Source organism: Chiloscyllium punctatum, chromosome 51, assembly GCF_047496795.1.
Source record: "Chiloscyllium punctatum isolate Juve2018m chromosome 51, sChiPun1.3, whole genome shotgun sequence".
In the NCBI taxonomy this organism is placed as follows: Eukaryota; Metazoa; Chordata; class Chondrichthyes; order Orectolobiformes; family Hemiscylliidae; genus Chiloscyllium; species Chiloscyllium punctatum.
In genome coordinates this window covers 35,305,311-35,326,609 of record NC_092789.1, presented here as the reverse complement: position 1 = coordinate 35,326,609, position 21,299 = coordinate 35,305,311, and positions in this window count along the sequence as shown.

Below are 21,299 nucleotides of genomic sequence, written 5' to 3'. Positions count from 1 at the left end.
ACTGCGTGCAATTTGTTTCATGGTATGATTGAGTGAAGTTTGGTTCAATGAATGAAAGAAAACAGTTTAGTTCCTTGTATGAATGAGTGAAGTTTGATTCAATGTTTGAAGGATTGCAGTATGTTTCATTGCACGAATGATTGGAGTTTGATTCAAAGAACGAAAGCAATGTGTTTCATTGAATGAATGAGTGAAGTTTGTTTCAATGTATAAAGGAAAGCAGTACGTTTCATTGCACGAATAAGAGGAGTTTGATTCAATGAATGGAGCAATGCAGTTACTTTCATTGAATTAATGAGTGAAGTTTGATACAATAAATGACTAAATACAGTTGGTTTCCTGACACGAATGAGTGCAGTTTGATTCAGTGAGCGAAAGCACTTTGTATCATTGAATGAATGATTGAACTTTGATTCAATGAATGACGGAAAGGAGTAAGTTTCATTGCACGAATGAGTAGCGTTTGATGCAAGAAATGGATGCAGTTTCTTTCATTGAATGATTGAGTGATGTTTGATTCAATGAATGAATGAAGGCAGTTTGTTTCGTTGAATGAATGTGTGGAGTTTGTTAATCCGTCTGAATGAATGCAGTTTGCTTGATTTACACGAACGAGTGGAGTTTGAGTCAATGAATGTATGCAGTTTCTTTCATTGTGTGATTGAGTGAACTTTGATTCAATGAATGACGGAATGCAATTTGTTTCATTGAATTATTGAGTGGTTTGATTCAAAGAATGAATGAAAGCAGTTTAATTCTTTGTATGAATGTGGGAAGTTTGATTCAATGAATGAATAAATGCAGGTTGGTTGTTTGCGTTTGATTCAATGAATGGATACAGTTTCTTTCATTGAATGATTGAGTGAATCAACGATTGTAGAAATGCCGTTAGATTTAATGAATGAATGAGTCAGGTTTGATTCAATAAATGAATAAATACACTTATTTTCATTGAAGGAATGATTGAAATTTGATACCATCGTTGAAGGAAAGCAGTTTAGTTAAGTTTGAGTCAATTAATGAATAAATGCAGTTTGACTAAATCAGTTGAGGTATTTCATTGAAAGAGGCTTAATTGAGTGAAGTTTAATTCAACGAATAAATGAATACAGTTTGTTCCTTGCATGAATTGTGGAGTTGTGGAGTTTATTTCAATGAATGAATTAAAACCTTTTGTTTCACCGAAATAATTAATGCAGTTAGTATTGTTGCCCGAAGGCGTGCAGTTTAATTCAACTGCGTGCAATTTGTTACATGGTATGATTGAGTATAGTTTGGTTCAATGAATGAAAGAAAACAGTTTAGTTCTTTGTATGAATGAGTGAAGTTTGATTCAATCTATGAAGGAATGCAGTATGTTTCATTGCACGAATAAGTGAAGTTTGATTCAATGAACGAAAGCAATGTCTTTCATTGAATGAATGAGTGTAGTTTGATTCAATTTATAAAGGAAAGCAGTACGTTTCATTGCACGAATAAGTGAAGTTTGATTCAATAAATGACTAAATACAGTTTGTTTCCTTACACGAATGAGTGGAGTTTGATTCAATGAGCAAAAGCACTTTGTTTCACGAGAATGAATGAGTGAAATGTATTTGAATGGATGAAGCAATACAATTCTTTCTTTGCATGATGTGTGGAGGTTGTTTGAATGAATTAATTACTGCGGTTTCTTTCATTGAATGATTGGGTGACGTTTGATTCCATGAATTAATGAAGGCTGTTTGTTTCATTGAATGAATGTGTGGAGCTTGTTAAACGGAGTGAATGTAGTTTGCTTGATTGCACGAATGAGTGGAGTTTGATTCAATGAATGTACAAAGTTTCTTTCATTGAATGAATGATTGAACTTTGATTCAATGAATGACGGAAAGGAGTAAGTTTCATTGCACGAATGAGTAGCGTTTGATGCAAGGAATGGATGCAGTTTCTTTCATTGAATGATTGAGTGATGTTTGATTCAATGAATGAATGAAGGCAGTTTGTTTCGTTGAATGAATGTGTGGAGTTTGTTAATCGGACTGAATGAATGCAGTTTGCTTGATTAACACGAATGAGTGGAGTTTGAGTCAATGAATGGATGCAGTTTCTTTCATTGTGTGATTGAGTGAACTTTGATTCAATGAATGACGGAATGCAATTTGTTTCATTGAATTATTGAGTGGTTTGATTCAAAGAATGAATGAAAGCAGTTTAATTCTTTGTATGAATGTGGGAAGTTTGATTCAATGAATGAATAAATGCAGGTTGGTTGTTTGCGTTTGATTCAATGCATGGATACAGTTTCTTTCATTGAATGATTAAGTGAATCAACGATTGTAGAAATGCCGTTAGATTTAAAGAATGAATGAGTTAGCTTTGATTCAATAAATGAATAAATACAGTTATTTTCATTGAATGAATGAATGAAGTTTGCTTCAGTGAATGAATGAATGCAGTTTAGTTAAGTTTGAGTCAATTAATGAATGATTGCAGTTAATTTCATTAAATGAATGAATGAAGTTTGCTTCATTGAATGAACGGGTGCAGTTTGTCTATTTGTATGAATGAATGAAGTCTGATTCAATGATCGAAAGCAGTTTGTTTTATTGAATCATTGAATGAAGTCTGACTCAAAAAATGAATGCAGTTAGTTTCATTGAATGAATGAATGAAATTTGATACAATCATTGCAGGAAAGCAGTTTACTTCGTTGTATGTAGGTGTTGAGTTTGATTCAATGAATAAATGCAGTTTGAATAAATCAGTGGAGGTATTTCATTGAATGAAGCTTAATTAAGTGAAGTTTAATTCAGCGAATAAATGAATACAGTTTGTTCATTGCATGAATTGTGGAGTTGTGGAGTTTATTTCAATGAATGAATTAATACCCTTTGTTTTACCGAAATAATTAATGCAGTTAGTATTGTTGCCCGAAGGCATGCAGTTTAATTCAACTGCGTGCAATTTGTTTCATGGTATGATTGAGTGAAGTTTGGTTCAATGAATGAAAGAAAACAGTTTAGTTCCTTGTATGAATGAGTGAAGTTTGATTCAATGTTTGAAGGATTGCAGTATGTTTCATTGCACGAATGATGGGAGTTTGATTCAAAGAACGAAAGCAATGTGTTTCATTGAATGAATGAGTGAAGTCTGTTTCAATGTTTCAAGGAAAGCAGTACGTTTCATTGCACGAATAAGAGGAGTTTGATTCAATGAATGGAGCAATGCAGTTACTTTCATTGAATTAATGAGTGAAGTTTGATACAATAAATGACTAAATACAGTTGGTTTCCTGACACGAATGAGTGCAGTTTGATTCAATGAGCGAAAGCACTTTGTATCATAGAATGAATGAGTGAAGTTTATTTCAATGGATGTAGCAATGCAGTGTTTCATTGCATGAATGTGTGGAGATTGTTTCAAGGAATTAATGACTACGGTTTCTTTCATTGAATGATTGAGTGATGTTTGATTCAATGAATGAATGAAGGCAGTTTGTTTCGTTGAATGAATGTGTGGTTTTGTTAGTCGGACTGAATGAATGCAGTTTGCTTGATTTACACGAATGAGTGGAGTTTGAGTCAATGAATGGATGCAGTTTCTTTTATTGAGTGATTGAGTGAACTTTGATTCAATGAATGACGGAATGCAATTTGTTTCATTGAATTATTAAGTGAAGTTTGATTCAAAGAATGAATGAAAGCAGTTTAATTCTTTGTATGAATGTGGGAAGTTTGATTCAATGAATGAATAAATGCAGGTTGGTTGTTTGCGTTTGATTCAATGAGTGAAGTTTGATTCAATGAAGTTTCTTTCATTGAATGATTGAGTGAATCAACGATTGTAGAAATGCCGTTAGATTTAATGAATGAATGAGTCAGGTTTGATTCAATAAATGAATAAATACACTTATTTTCATTGAAGGAATGATTGAAATTTGATACAATCATTGAAGGAAAGCAGTTTAGTTAAGTTTGAGTCAATTAATGAATAAATGCAGTTTGAATAAATCAGTGGAGGTATTTCATTGAATGAGACTTAATTGAGTGAAGTTTAATTCAACGAATAAATGAATACAGTTTGTTCCTTGCATGAATTGTGGAGTTGTGGAGTTTATTTCAATGAATGAATTAAAACCTTTTGTTTCACCGAAATAATTAATGCAGTTCGTATTGTTGCCCGAAGGCGTGCAGTTTAATTCAACTGCGTGCAATTTGTTTCATGGTATGATTGAGTGTAGTTTGGTTCAATGAATGAAAGATAGCAGTTTAGTTCTTTGTATGAATGAGTGAAGTTTGATTCAATCTATGAAGGAATGCAGTATGTTTCATTGCACGAAAAAGTGGAGTTTGATGCAAAGAACGAAAGCAATGTGTTTCATTGAATGAATGAGTGTAGTTTGATTCAATGTATGATGGAATGCAGTATGTTTCATTGCACGAATAAGTGAAGTTTGATTCAATGAACGAAAGCAATGTCTTTCATTGAATGAATGAGTGTAGTTTGATTCAATTTATAAAGGAAAGCAGTACGTTTCATTGCACGAATAAGTGAAGTTTGATTCAATAAATGACTAAATACAGTTTGTTTCCTTACACGAATGAGTGGAGTTTGATTCAATGAGCGAAAGCACTTTGTTTCACAAGAATGAATGAGCGAAATGTATTTGAATGGATGAAGCAATACAATTCTTTCTTTGCATGATGTGTGGAGGTTGTTTGAATGAATTAATGACTGCGGTTTCTTTCATTGAATGATTGAGTGACGTTTGATTCCATGAATTAATGAAGGCTGTTTGTTTCATTGAATGAATGTGTGGAGCTTGTTAAACGGAGTGGATGTAGTTTGCTTGATTGCACGAATGAGTGGAGTTTGATTCAATGAATGTACACAGTTTCTTTCATTGAATGAATGATTGAACTTTGATTCAATGAATGACGGAAAGGAGTAAGTTTCATTGCACGAATGAGTAGCGTTTGATGCAAGGAATGGATGCAGTTTCTTTCATTGAATGATTGAGTGATGTTTGATTCAATGAATGAATGAAGGCAGTTTGTTTCGTTGAATGAATGTGTGGAGTTTGTTAATCGGACTGAATGAATGCAGTTTGCTTGATTTACACGAATGAGTGGAGTTTGAGTCAATGAATGGATGCAGTTTCTTTCATTGTGTGATTGAGTGAACTTTGATTCAATGAATGACAGAATGCAATTTGTTTCATTGAATGATTGAGTGGTTTGATTCAAAGAATGAATGAAAGCAGTTTAATTCTTTGTATGAATGTGGGAAGTTTGATTAAATGAATGAATAAATGCAGTTTGGTTGTTTGCGTTTGATTCAATGAATGGATACAGTTTCTTTCATTGAATGATTAAGTGAATCAACGATTGTAGAAATGCCGTTAGATTTAATAAATGAATGAGTTAGCTTTGATTCAATAAATGAATAAATACTGTTATTTTCATTGAATGAATGAATGAAGTTTGCTTCAGTGAATGAATGAATGCAGTTTAGTTAAGTTTGAGTCAATTAATGAATGATTGCAGTTAATTTCATTAAATGAATGAATGAAGTTTGCTTCATTGAATGAACGGGTGCAGTTTGTCTATTTGTATGAATGAATGAAGTCTGATTCAATGATCGAAAGCAGTTTGTTTTATTGAATCATTGAATGAAGTCTGACTCAAAGAATGAATGCAGTTAGTTTCATTGAATGAATGAATGAAATTTGATACAATCATTGAAGGAAAGCAGTTTACTTCGTTGTATGTAGGTGTTGAGTTTGATTCAATGAATAAATGCAGTTTGAATAAATCAGTGGAGGTATTTCATTGAATGAGGCTTAATTGAGTGAAGTTTAATTCAACGAATAAATGAATACAGTTTGTTCATTGCATGAATTGTGGAGTTGTGGAGTTTATTTCAATGAATGAATTAATACCCTTTGTTTTACCGAAATAATTAATGCAGTTAGTATTGTTGCCCGAAGGCATGCAGTTTAATTCAACTGCGTGCAATTTGTTTCATGGTATGATTGAGTGAAGTTTGGTTCAATGAATGAAAGAAAATAGTTTAGTTCCTTGTATGAATGAGTGAAGTTTGATTCAATGTTTGAAGGATTGCAGTATGTTTCATTGCACGAATGATTGGAGTTTGATTCAATGAACGAAAGCAATGTGTTTCATTGAATGAATGAGTGAAGTTTGTTTCAATGTATAAAGGAAAGCAGTACGTTTCATTGCACGAATAAGAGGAGTTTGATTCAATGAATGGAGCAATGCAGTTACTTTCATTGAATTAATGAGTGAAGTTTGATACAATAAATGACTAAATACAGTTGGTTTCCTGACACGAATGAGTGCAGTTTGATTCAATGAGCGAAAGCACTTTGTATCATAGAATGAATGAGTGAAGTTTATTTCAATGGATGTAGCAATGCATTGTTTCATTGCATGAATGTGTGGAGATTGTTTCAAGGAATTAATGACTACGGTTTCTTTCATTGAATGATTGAGTGATGTTTGATTCAATGAATGAATGAAGGCAGTTTGTTTCGTTGAATGAATGTGTGGAGTTTGTTAGTCGGACTGAATGAATGCAGTTTGCTTGATTTACACGAATGAGTGGAGTTTGAGTCAATGAATGGATGCAGTTTCTTTTATTGAGTGATTGAGTGAACTTTGATTCAATGAATGACGGAATGCAATTTGTTTCATTGAATTATTAAGTGAAGTTTGATTCAAAGAATGAATGAAAGCAGTTTAATTCTTTGTATGAATGTGGGAAGTTTGATTCAATGAATGAATAAATGCAGGTTGGTTGTTTGCGTTTGATTCAATGAATGGATACAGTTTCTTTCATTGAATGATTAAGTGAATCAACGATTGTAGAAATGCCGTCAGATTTAATGAATGAATGAGTCAGGTTTGATTCAATAAATGAATAAATACACTTATTTTCATTGAAGGAATGATTGAAATTTGATACAATCATTGAAGGAAAGCAGTTTAGTTAAGTTTGAGTCAATTAATGAATAAATGCAGTTTGAATAAATCAGTGGAGGTATTTCATTGAATGAGGCTTAATTGAGTGAAGTTTAATTCAACGAATAAATGAATACAGTTTGTTCCTTGCATGAATTGTGGAGTTGTGGAGTTTATTTCAATGAATGAATTAAAACCCTTTGTTTCACCGAAATAATTAATGCAGTTCGTATTGTTGCCCGAAGGCGTGCAGTTTAATTCAACTGCGTGCAATTTGTTTCATGGTATGATTGAGTGTAGTTTGGTTCAATGAATGAAAGATAACAGTTTAGTTCTTTGTATGAATGAGTGAAGTTTGATTCAATCTATGAAGGAATGCAGTATGTTTCATTGCACGAATAAGTGGAGTTTGATGCAAAGAACGAAAGCAATGTGTTTCATTGAATAAATGAGTGTAGTTTGATTCAATTTATAAAGGAAAGCAGTACGTTTCATTGCACGAATAAGTGAAGTTTGATTCAATAAATGACTAAATAAAGTTTGTTTCCTTACACGAATGAGTGGACTTTGATTCAATGAGCGAAAGCACTTTGTTTCACAAGAATGAATGAGCGAAATGTATTTGAATGGATGAAGCAATACAATTCTTTCTTTGCATGATGTGTGGAGGTTGTTTGAATGAATTAATGACTGCGGTTTCTTTCATTGAATGATTGAGTGACGTTTGATTCCATGAATTAATGAAGGCTGTTTGTTTCATTGAATGAATGTGTGGAGCTTGTTAAACGGAGTGGATGTAGTTTGCTTGATTGCACGAATGAGTGGAGTTTGATTCAATGAATGTACACAGTTTCTTTCATTGAATGAATGATTGAACTTTGATTCAATGAATGACGGAAAGGAGTAAGTTTCATTGCACGAATGAGTAGCGTTTGATGCAAGGAATGGATGCAGTTTCTTTCATTGAATGATTGAGTGATGTTTGATTCAATGAATGAATGAAGGCAGTTTGTTTCGTTGAATGAATGTGTGGAGTTTGTTAATCGGACTGAATGAAGGCAGTTTGCTTGATTTACACGAATGAGTGGAGTTTGAGTCAATGAATGGATGCAGTTTCTTTCATTGTATGATTGAGTGAACTTTGATTCAATGAATGACGGAATGCAATTTGTTTCATTGAATGATTGAGTGGTTTGATTCAAAGAATGAATGAAAGCAGTTTAATTCTTTGTATGAATGTGGGAAGTTTGATTCAATGAATGAATAAATGCAGTTTAGTTGTTTGCGTTTGATTGAATGCATGGATACAGTTTCTTTCATTGAATGATTAAGTGAATCAACGATTGTAGAAATCCCGTTAGATTTAAAGAATGAATGAGTTAGCTTTGATTCAATAACTGAATAAATACAGTTATTTTCATTGAATGAATGAATGAAGTTTGCTTCAGTGAATGAATCAATGCAGTTTAGTTAAGTTTGAGTCAATTAATGAATGATTGCAATTAATTTCATTAAATGAATGAATGAAGTTTGCTTCATTGAATGAACGGGTGCAGTTTGTCTATTTGTATGAATGAATGAAGTCTGATTCAATGATCGAAAGCAGTTTGTTTTATTGAATCATTGAATGAAGTCTGACTCAAAGAATGAATGCAGTTAGTTTCATTGAATGAATGAATGAAATTTGATACAATCATTGAAGGAAAGCAGTTTACTTCGTTGTATGTAGGTGTTGAGTTTGATTCAATGAATAAATGCAGTTTGAATAAATCAGTGGAGGTATTTCATTGAATGAAGCTTAATTGAGTGAAGTTTAATTCAGCGAATAAATGAATACAGTTTGATCATTGCATGAATTGTGGAGTTGTGGAGTTTATTTCAATGAATGAATTAATACCCTTTGTTTTACCGAAATAATAATGCAGTTAGTATTGTTGCCCGAAGGCATGCAGTTTAATTCAACTGCGTGCAATTTGTTTCATGGTATGATTGAGTGAAGTTTGGTTCAATGAATGAAAGAAAACAGTTTAGTTCCTTGTATGAATGAGTGAAGTTTGATTCAATGTTTGAAGGATTGCAGTATGTTTCATTGCACAAATGATTGGAGTTTGATTCAAAGAACGAAAGCAATGTGTTTCATTGAATGAATGAGTGAAGTCTGTTTCAATGTTTCAAGGAAAGCAGTACGTTTCATTGCATGAATAAGAGGAGTTTGATTCAATGAATGGAGCAATGCAGTTACTTTCATTGAATTAATGAGTGAAGTTTGATACAATAAATGACTAAATACAGTTGGTTTCCTGACACGAATGAGTGCAGTTTGATTCAATGAGCGAAAGCACTTTGTATCATAGAATGAATGAGTGAAGTTTATTTCAATGGATGTAGCAATGCATTGTTTTATTGCATGAATGTGTGGAGTTTGTTTCAAGGAATTAATGACTACGGTTTCTTTCATTGAATGATTGAGTGATGTTTGATTCAATGAATGAATGAAGGCAGTTTGTTTCGTTGAATGAATGTGTGGAGTTTGTTAGTCGGACTGAATGAATGCAGTTTGCTTGATTTACACGAATGAGTGGAGTTTGAGTCAATGAATGGATGCAGTTTCTTTTATTGAGTGATTGAGTGAACTTTGATTCAATGAATGACGGAATGCAATTTGTTTCATTGAATTATTAAGTGAAGTTTGATTCAAAGAATGAATGAAAGCAGTTTAATTCTTTGTATGAATGTGGGAAGTTTGATTCAATGAATGAATAAATGCAGGTTGGTTGTTTGCGTTTGATTCAATGAGTGAAGTTTGATTCAATGAAGTTTCTTTCATTGAATGATTGAGTGAATCAACGATTGTAGAAATGCCGTTAGATTTAATGAATGAATGAGTCAGGTTTGATTCAATAAATGAATAAATACACTTATTTTCATTGAAGGAATGATTGAAATTTGATACAATCATTGAAGGAAAGCAGTTTAGTTAAGTTTGAGTCAATTAATGAATAAATGCAGTTTGAATAAATCAGTGGAGGTATTTCATTGAATGAGACTTAATTGAGTGAAGTTTAATTCAACGAATAAATGAATACAGTTTGTTCCTTGCATGAATTGTGGAGTTGTGGAGTTTATTTCAATGAATGAATTAAAACCTTTTGTTTCACCGAAATAATTAATGCAGTTCGTATTGTTGCCCGAAGGCGTGCAGTTTAATTCAACTGCGTGCAATTTGTTTCATGGTATGATTGAGTGTAGTTTGGTTCAATGAATGAAAGATAACAGTTTAGTTCTTTGTATGAATGAGTGAAGTTTGATTCAATCTATGAAGGAATGCAGTATGTTTCATTGCACGAATAAGTGGAGTTTGATGCAAAGAACGAAAGCAATGTGTTTCATTGAATGAATGAGTGTAGTTTGATTCAATGTATGATGGAGTGCAGTATGTTTCATTGCACGAATAAGTGAAGTTTGATTCAATGAACGAAAGCAATGTCTTTCATTGAATGAATGAGTGTAGTTTGATTCAATTTATAAAGGAAAGCAGTACGTTGCATTGCACGAATAAGTGAAGTTTGATTCAATAAATGACTAAATACAGTTTGTTTCCTTACACGAATGAGTGGAGTTTGATTCAATGAGCGAAAGCACTTTGTTTCACAAGAATGAATGAGCGAAATGTATTTGAATGGATGAAGCAATACAATTCTTTCTTTGCATGATGTGTGGAGGTTGTTTGAATGAATTAATGACTGCGGTTTCTTTCATTGAATGATTGAGTGACGTTTGATTCCATGAATTAATGAAGGCTGTTTGTTTCATTGAATGAATGTGTGGAGCTTGTTAAACGGAGTGGATGTAGTTTGCTTGATTGCACGAATGAGTGGAGTTTGATTCAATGAATGTACACAGTTTCTTTCATTGAATGAATGATTGAACTTTGATTCAATGAATGACGGAAAGGAGTAAGTTTCATTGCACGAATGAGTAGCGTTTGATGCAAGGAATGGATGCAGTTTCTTTCATTGAATGATTGAGTGATGTTTGATTCAATGAATGAATGAAGGCAGTTTGTTTCGTTGAATGAATGTGTGGAGTTTGTTAATCGGACTGAATCAATGCAGTTTGCTTGATTTACACGAATGAGTGGAGTTTGAGTCAATGAATGGATGCAGTTTCTTTCATTGTATGATTGAGTGAACTTTGATTCAATGAATGACGGAATGCAATTTGTTTCATTGAATGATTGAGTGGTTTGATTCAAAGAATGAATGAAAGCAGTTTAATTCTTTGTATGAATGTGGGAAGTTTGATTCAATGAATGAATAAATGCAGTTTAGTTAAGTTTGAGTCAATTAATGAATGATTGCAGTTAATTTCATTAAATGAATGAATGAAGTTTGCTTCATTGAATGAACGGGTGCAGTTTGTCTATTTGTATGAATGAATGAAGTCTGATTCAATGATCGAAAGCAGTTTGTTTTATTGAATCATTGAATGAAGTCTGACTCAAAAAATGAATGCAGTTAGTTTCATTGAATGAATGAATGAAATTTGATACAATCATTGAAGGAAAGCAGTTTACTTCGTTGTATGTAGGTGTTGAGTTTGATTCAATGAATAAATGCAGTTTGAATAAATCAGTGGAGGTATTTCATTGAATGAAGCTTAATTGAGTGAAGTTTAATTCAGCGAATAAATGAATACAGTTTGTTCATTGCATGAATTGTGGAGTTGTGGAGTTTATTTCAATGAATGAATTAATACCCTTTGTTTTACCGAAATAATTAATGCAGTTAGTATTGTTGCCCGAAGGCATGCAGTTTAATTCAACTGCGTGCAATTTGTTTCATGGTATGATTGAGTGAAGTTTGGTTCAATGAATGAAAGAAAACAGTTTAGTTCCTTGTATGAATGAGTGAAGTTTGATTCAATGTTTGAAGGATTGCAGTATGTTTCATTGCACGAATGATTGGAGTTTGATTCAATGAACGAAAGCAATGTGTTTCATTGAATGAATGAGTGAAGTTTGTTTCAATGTATAAAGGAAAGCAGTACGTTTCATTGCACGAATAAGAGGAGTTTGATTCAATGAATGGAGCAATGCAGTTACTTTCATTGAATTAATGAGTGAAGTTTGATACAATAAATGACTAAATACAGTTGGTTTCCTGACACGAATGAGTGCAGTTTGATTCAATGAGCGAAAGCACTTTGTATCATAGAATGAATGAGTGAAGTTTATTTCAATGGATGCAGCAATGCATTGTTTCATTGCATGAATGTGTGGAGATTGTTTCAAGGAATTAATGACTACGGTTTCTTTCATTGAATGATTGAGTGATGTTTGATAAAATAACTGAATGACGGCAGTTTGTTTCGTTGAATGAATGTGTGGAGTTTGTTAGTCGGACTGAATGAATGCAGTTTGCTTGATTTACACGAATGAGTGGAGTTTGAGTCAATGAATGGATGCAGTTTCTTTTATTGAGTGATTGAGTGAACTTTGATTCAATGAATGACGGAATGCAATTTGTTTCATTGAATTATTAAGTGAAGTTTGATTCAAAGAATGAATGAAAGCAGTTTAATTCTTTGTATGAATGTGGGAAGTTTGATTCAATGAATGAATAAATGCAGGTTGGTTGTTTGCGTTTGATTCAATGAATGGATACAGTTTCTTTCATTGAATGATTAAGTGAATCAACGATTGTAGAAATGCCGTCAGATTTAATGAATGAATGAGTCAGGTTTGATTCAATAAATGAATAAATACACTTATTTTCATTGAAGGAATGATTGAAATTTGATACAATCATTGAAGGAAAGCAGTTTAGTTAAGTTTGAGTCAATTAATGAATAAATGCAGTTTGAATAAATCAGTGGAGGTATTTCATTGAATGAGGCTTAATTGAGTGAAGTTTAATTCAACGAATAAATGAATACAGTTTGTTCCTTGCATGAATTGTGGAGTTGTGGAGTTTATTTCAATGAATGAATTAAAACCCTTTGTTTCACCGAAATAATTAATGCAGTTAGTATTGTTGCCCGAAGGCGTGCAGTTTAATTCAACTGCGTGCAATTTGTTTCATGGTATGATTGAGTGAAGTTTGGTTCAATGAATGAAAGAAAACAGTTTAGTTCTTTGCATGAATGAGTGAAGTTTGATTCAATCTATGAAGGAATGCAGTATGTTTCATTGCACGAATAAGTGGAGTTTGATGCAAAGAACGAAAGCAATGTGTTTCATTGAATGAATGAGTGTAGTTTGATTCAATGTATGATGGAATGCAGTTTGTTTCATTGCACGAATAAGTGAAGTTTGATTCAATGAACGAAAGCAATGTCTTTCATTGAATGAATGAGTGTAGTTTGATTCAATTTATAAAGGAAAGCAGTACGTTTCATTGCACGAATAAGTGAAGTTTGATTCAATAAATGACTAAATACAGTTTGTTTCCTTACACGAATGAGTGGAGTTTGATTCAATGAGCGAAAGCACTTTGTTTCACGAGAATGAATGAGTGAAATGTATTTGAATGGATGAAGCAATACAATTCTTTCTTTGCATGATGTGTGGAGGTTGTTTGAATGAATTAATGACTGCAGTTTCTTTCATTGAATGATTGAGTGATGTTTGATTCCATGAATTAATGAAGGCTGTTTGTTTCATTGAATGAATGTGTGGAGCTTGTTAAACGGAGTGAATGTAGTTTGCTTGATTGCACGAATGAGTGGAGTTTGATTCAATGAATGTACACAGTTTCTTTCATTGAATGAATGATTGAACTTTGATTCAATGAATGACGGAAAGGAGTAAGTTTCATTGCACGAATGAGTAGCGTTTGATGCAAGGAATGGATGCAGTTTCTTTCATTGAATGATTGAGTGATGTTTGATTCAATGAATGAATGAAGGCAGTTGGTTTCGTTGAATGAATGTGCGGAGTTTGTTAATCCGTCTGAATGAATGCAGTTTGCTTGATTAACACGAATGAGTGGAGTTTGAGTCAATGAATGGATGCAGTTTCTTTCATTGTGTGATTGAGTGAACTTTGATTCAATGAATGACGGAATGCAATTTGTTTCATTGAATTATTGAGTGGTTTGATTCAAAGAATGAATGAAAGCAGTTTAATTCTTTGTATGAATGTGGGAAGTTTGATTCAATGAATGAATAAATGCAGTTTGGTTGTATGCGTTTGATTCAATGAATGGATACAGTTTCTTTCATTGAATGATTAAGTGAATCAACGATTGTAGAAATGCCGTTAGATTTAATAAATGAATGAGTTAGCTTTGATTCAATAAATGAATAAATACAGTTATTTTCATTGAATGAATGAATGAAGTTTGCTTCAGTGAATGAATGAATGCAGTTTAGTTAAGTTTGAGTCAATTAATGAATGATTGCTGTTAATTTCATTAAATGAATGAATGAAGTTTGCTTCATTGAATGAACGGGTGCAGTTTGTCTATTTGTATGAATGAATGAAGTCTGATACAATGATCGAAAGCAGTTTGTTTTATTGAATCATTGAATGAAGTCTGACTCAAAGAATGAATGCAGTTAGTTTCATTGAATGAATGAATGAAATTTGATACAATCATTGAAGGAAAGCAGTTTACTTCGTTGTATGTAGGTGTTGAGTTTGATTCAATGAATAAATGCAGTTTGAATAAATCAGTGGAGGTATTTCATTGAATGAAGCTTAATTGAGTGAAGTTTAATTCAGCGAATAAATGAATACAGTTTGTTCATTGCATGAATTGTGGAGTTGTGGAGTTTATTTCAATGAATGAATTAATACCCTTTGTTTTACCGAAATAATTAATGCAGTTAGTATTGTTGCCCGAAGGCATGTAGTTTAATTCAACTGCGTGCAATTTGTTTCATGGTATGATTGAGTGAAGTTTGGTTCAATGAATGAAAGAAAACAGTTTAGTTCCTTGTATGAATGAGTGAAGTTTGATTCAATGTTTGAAGGATTGCAGTATGTTTCATTGCACGAATGATTGGAGTTTGATTCAAAGAACGAAAGCAATGTGTTTCATTGAATGAATGAGTGAAGTTTGTTTCAATGTATAAAGGAAAGCAGAACGTTTCATTGCACGAATAAGAGGAGTTTGATTCAATGAATGGAGCAATGCATTTACTTTCATTGAATTAATGAGTGAAGTTTGATACAATAAATGACTAAATACAGTTGGTTTCCTGACACGAATGAGTGCAGTTTGATTCAATGAGCGAAAGCACTTTGTATCATAGAATGAATGAGTGAAGTTTATTTCAATGGATGTAGCAATGCAGTGTTTCATTGCATGAATGTGTGGAGTTTGTTTCAAGGAATTAATGACTACGGTTTCTTTCATTGAATGATTGAGTGATGTTTGATTCAATGAATGAATGAAGGCAGTTTGTTTCGTTGAATGAATGTGTGGAGTTTGTTAATCGTACTGAATGAATGCAGTTTGCTTGATTTACACGAATGAGTGGAGTTTGAGTCAATGAATGGATGCAGTTTCTTTCATTGTGTGATTGAGTGAACTTTGATTCAATGAATGACGGAATGCAATTTGTTTCATTGAATGATTGAGTGGTTTGATTCAAAGAATGAATGAAAGCAGTTTAATTCTTTGTATGAATGTGGGAAGTTTGATTCAATGAATGAATAAATGCAGTTTGGTTGTTTGCGTTTGATTCAATGAATGGATACAGTTTCTTTCATTGAATGATTAAGTGAATCAACGATTGTAGAAATGCCGTTAGATTTAATAAATGAATGAGTTAGCTTTGATTCAATAAATGAATAAATACTGTTATTTTCATTGAATGAATGAATGAAGTTTGCTTCAGTTTAGTTAAGTTTGAGTCAATTAATGAATGATTGCTGTTAATTTCATTAAATGAATGAATGAAGTTTGCTTCATTGAATGAACGGGTGCAGTTTGTCTATTTGTATGAATGAATGAAGTCTGATTCAATGATCGAAAGCAGTTTGTTTTATTGAATCATTGAATGAAGTCTGACTCAAAGAATGAATGCAGTTAGTTTCATTGAATGAATGAATGAAATTTGATACAATCATTGAAGGAAAGCAGTTTACTTCGTTGTATGTAGGTGTTGAGTTTGATTCAATGAATAAATGCAGTTTGAATAAATCAGTGGAGGTATTTCATTGAATGAGGCTTAATTGAGTGAAGTTTAATTCAACGAATAAATGAATACAGTTTGTTCATTGCATGAATTGTGGAGTTGTGGAGTTTATTTCAATGAATGAATTAATACCCTTTGTTTTACCGAAATAATTAATGCAGTTAGTATTGTTGCCCGAAGGCATGCAGTTTAATTCAACTGCGTGCAATTTGTTTCATGGTATGATTGAGTGAAGTTTGGTTCAATGAATGAAAGAAAACAGTTTAGTTCCTTGTATGAATGAGTGAAGTTTGATTCAATGTTTGAAGGATTGCAGTATGTTTCATTGCACGAATGATTGGAGTTTGATTCAAAGAACGAAAGCAATGTGTTTCATTGAATGAATGAGTGAAGTTTGTTTCAATGTATAAAGGAAAGCAGTACGTTTCATTGCACGAATAAGAGGAATGATTGAAATTTGATACAATCATTGAAGGAAAGCAGTTTCGTTAAGTTTGAGTCAATTAATGAATAAATGCAGTTTGAATAAATCAGTGGAGGTATTTCATTGAAAGAGGCTTAATTGAGTGAAGTTTAATTCAACGAATAAATGAATACAGTTTGTTCCTTGCATGAATTGTGGAGTTGTGGAGTTTATTTCAATGAATGAATTAAAACCTTTTGTTTCACCGAAATAATTAATGCAGTTAGTATTGTTGCCCGAAGGCGTGCAGTTTAATTCAACTGCGTGCAATTTGTTTCATGGTATGATTGAGTAAAGTTTGGTTCAATGAATGAAAGAAAACAGTTTAGTTCTTTGTATGAATGAGTGAAGTTTGATTCAATCTATGAAGGAATGCAGTATGTTTCATTGCACGAATAAGTGGAGTTTCATGCAAAGAACGAAAGCAATGTGTTTCATTGAATGAATGAGTGTAGTTTGATTTAATGTATGATGGAATGCAGTATGTTTCATTGCACGAATAAGTGAAGTTTGATTCAATGAACGAAAGCAATGTCTTTCATTGAATGAATGAGTGTAGTTTGATTCAATTTATAAAGGAAAGCAGTACGTTTCATTGCACGAATAAGTGAAGTTTGATTCAATAAATGACTAAATACAGTTTGTTTCCTTACACGAATGAGTGGAGTTTGATTCAATGAGCGAAAGTACTTTGTTTCACAAGAATGAATGAGTGAAATGTATTTGAATGGATGAAGCAATACAATTCTTTCTTTGCATGAATGTGTGGAGGTTGTTTGAATGAATTAATGACTGCGGTTTCTTTCATTCAATGATTGAGTGACTTTTGATTCCATGAATTAATGAAGGCTGTTTGTTTCATTGAATGAATGTGTGGAGCTTGTTAAACGGAGTGAATGTAGTTTGCTTGATTGCACGAATGAGTGGAGTTTGATTCAATGAATGTACACAGTTTCTTTCATTGAATGAATGATTGAACTTTGATTCAATGAATGACGGAAAGCAGTAAGTTTCATTGCACGAATGAGTAGCGTTTGATGCAATGAATGGATGCAGTTTCTTTCATTGTGTGATTGAGTGAACTTTGATTCAATGAAGGACGGAATGCAATTTGTTTCATTGAATGATTGAGTGGTTTGATTCAAAGAATGAATGAAAGCAGTTTAATTCTTTGTATGAATGTGGGAAGTTTGATTCAATGAATGAATAAATGCAGTTTGGTTGTTTGCGTTTGATTCAATGAATGGATACAGTTTCTTTCATTGAATGATTAAGTGAATCAACGATTGTAGAAATGCCGTTAGATTTAATAAATGAATGAGTTAGCTTTGATTCAATAAATGAATAAATACAGTTATTTTCATTGAATGAATGAATGAAGTTTGCTTCAGTGAATGAATGAATGCAGTTTAGTTAAGTTTGAGTCAATTAATGAATGATTGCAGTTAATTTCATTAAATGAATGAATGAAGTTTGCTTCATTGAATGAACGGGTGCAGTTTGTCTATTTGTATGAATGAATGAAGTCTGATTCAATGATCGAAAGCAGTTTGTTTTATTGAATCATTGAATGAAGTCTGACTCAAAGAATGAATGCAGTTAGTTTCATTGAATGAATGAATGAAATTTGATACAATCATTGAAGGAAAGCAGTTTACTTCGTTGTATGTAGGTGTTGAGTTTGATTCAATGAATAAATGCAGTTTGAATAAATCAGTGGAGGTATTTCATTGAATGAGGCTTAATTGAGTGAAGTTTAATTCAACGAATAAATGAATACAGTTTGTTCATTGCATGAATTGTGGAGTTGTGGAGTTTATTTCAATGAATGAATTAATACCCTTTGTTTTACCGAAATAATTAATGCAGTTAGTATTGTTGCCCGAAGGCATGCAGTTTAATTCAACTGCGTGCAATTTGTTTCATGGTATGATTGAGTGAAGTTTGGTTCAATGAATGAAAGAAAACAGTTTAGTTCCTTGTATGAATGAGTGAAGTTTGATTCAATGTTTGAAGGATTGCAGTATGTTTCATTGCACGAATGATTGGAGTTTGATTCAAAGAACGAAAGCAATGTGTTTCATTGAATGAATGAGTGAAGTTTGTTTCAATGCATAAAGGAAAGCAGTACGTTTCATTGCACGAATAAGAGGAGTTTGATTCAATGAATGGAGCAATGCAGTTACTTTCATTGAATTAATGAGTGAAGTTTGATACAATAAATGACTAAATACAGTTGGTTTCCTGACACGAATGAGTGCAGTTTGATTCAATGAGCGAAAGCACTTTGTATCATAGAATGAATGAGTGAAGTTTATTTCAATGGATGTAGCAATGCATTGTTTCATTGCATGAATCTGTGGAGTTTGTTTCAAGGAATTAATGACTACGGTTTCTTTCATTGAATGATTGAGTGATGTTTGATTCAATGAATGAATGAAGGCAGTTTGTTTCGTTGAATGAATGTGTGGAGTTTTTTATTCGGACTGAATGAATGCAGTTTGCTTGATTTACACGAATGAGTGGAGTTTGAGTCAATGAATGGATGCAGTTTCTTTCATTGTGTGATTGAGTGAACTTTGATTCAATGAATGACGGAATGCAATTTGTTTCATTGAATGATTGAGTGGTTTGATTCAAAGAATGAATGAAAGCAGTTTAATTCTTTGTATGAATGTGGGAAGTTTGATTCAATGAATGAATAAATGCAGTTTGGTTGTATGCGTTTGATTCAATGAATGGATACAGTTTCTTTCATTGAATGATTAAGTGAATCAACGATTGTAGAAATGCCGTTAGATTTAATAAATGAATGAGTTAGCTTTGATTCAATAAATGAATAAATACCGTTATTTTCATTGAATGAATGAATGAAGTTTGCTTCAGTGAATGAATGAATGCAGTTTAGTTAAGTTTGAGTCAATTAATGAATGATTGCAGTTAATTTCATTAAATGAATGAATGAAGTTTGCTTCATTGAATGAACGGGTGCAGTTTGTCTATTTGTATGAATGAATGAAGTCTGATTCAATGATCGAAAGCAGTTTGTTTTATTGAATCATTGAATGAAGTCTGACTCAAAGAATGAATGCAGTTAGTTTCATTGAATGAATGAATGAAATTTGATACAATCATTGAAGGAAAGCAGTTTACTTCGTTGTATGTAGGTGTTGAGTTTGATTCAATGAATAAATGCAGTTTGAATAAATCAGTGGAGGTATTTCATTGAATGAGGCTTAATTGAGTGAAGTTTAATTCAACGAATAAATGAATACAGTTTGTTCATTGCATGAATTGTGGAGTTGTGGAGTTTATTTCAATGAATGAATTAATACCCTTTGTTTTACCGAAATAATTAATGCAGTTAGTATTGTTGCCCGAAGGCATGCAGTTTAATTCAACTGCGTGCAATTTGTTTCATGGTATGATTGAGTGAAGTTTGGTTCAATGAATGAAAGAAAACAGTTTAGTTCCTTGTATGAATGAGTGAAGTTTGATTCAATGTTTGAAGGATTGCAGTATGTTTCATTGCACGAATGATTGGAGTTTGATTCAAAGAACGAAAGCAATGTGTTTCATTGAATGAATGAGTGAAGTTTGTTTCAATGTATAAAGGAAAGCAGTACGTTTCATTGCACGAATAAGAGGAGTTTGATTCAATGAATGGAGCAATGCAGTTACTTTCATTGAATTAATGAGTGAAGTTTGATACAATAAATGACTAAATACAGTTGGTTTCCTGACACGAATGAGTGCAGTTTGATTCAATGAGCGAAAGCACTTTGTATCATAGAATGAATGAGTGAAGTTTATTTCAATGGATGTAGCAATGCATTGTTTCATTGCATGAATGTGTGGAGATTGTTTCAAGGAATTAATGACTACGGTTTCTTTCATTGAATGATTGAGTGATGTTTGATTCAATGAATGAATGAAGGCAGTTTGTTTCGTTGAATGAATGTGTGGAGTTTGTTAGTCGGACTGAATGAATGCAGTTTGCTTGATTTACACGAATGAGTGGAGTTTGAGTCAATGAATGGATGCAGATCCTTTTATTGAGTGATTGAGTGAACTTTTATTCAATGAATGACGGAATGCAATTTGTTTCATTGAATCATTAAGTGAAGTTTGATTCAAAGAATGAATGAAAGCAGTTTAATTCTTTGTATGAATGTGGGAAGTTTGATTCAATGAATGAATAAATGCAGGTTGGTTGTTTGCGTTTGATTCAATGAATGGATACAGTTTCTTTCATTGAATGATTGAGTGAATCAACGATTGTAGAAATGCCGGTAGATTTAATGAATGAATGAGTCAGGTTTGATTCAATAAATGAATAAATACACTTATTTTCATTGAAGGAATGATTGAAATTTGATACAATCGTTGATGGAAAGCAGTTTAGTTAAGTTTGAGTCAATTAATGAATAAATGCAGTTTGTATAAATCAGTGGAGGTATTTCATTGAATGAAGCTTAATTGAGTGAAGTTTAATTCAGCGAATAAATGAATACAGTTTGATCATTGCATGAATTGTGGAGTTGTGGAGTTTATTTCAATGAATGAATTAATACCCTTTGTTTTACCGAAATAATTAATGCAGTTAGTATTGTTGCCCGAAGGCATGCAGTTTAATTCAACTGCGTGCAATTAGTTTCATGGTATGATTGAGTGAAGTTTGGTTCAATGAATGAAAGAAAACAGTTTAGTTCCTTGTATGAATG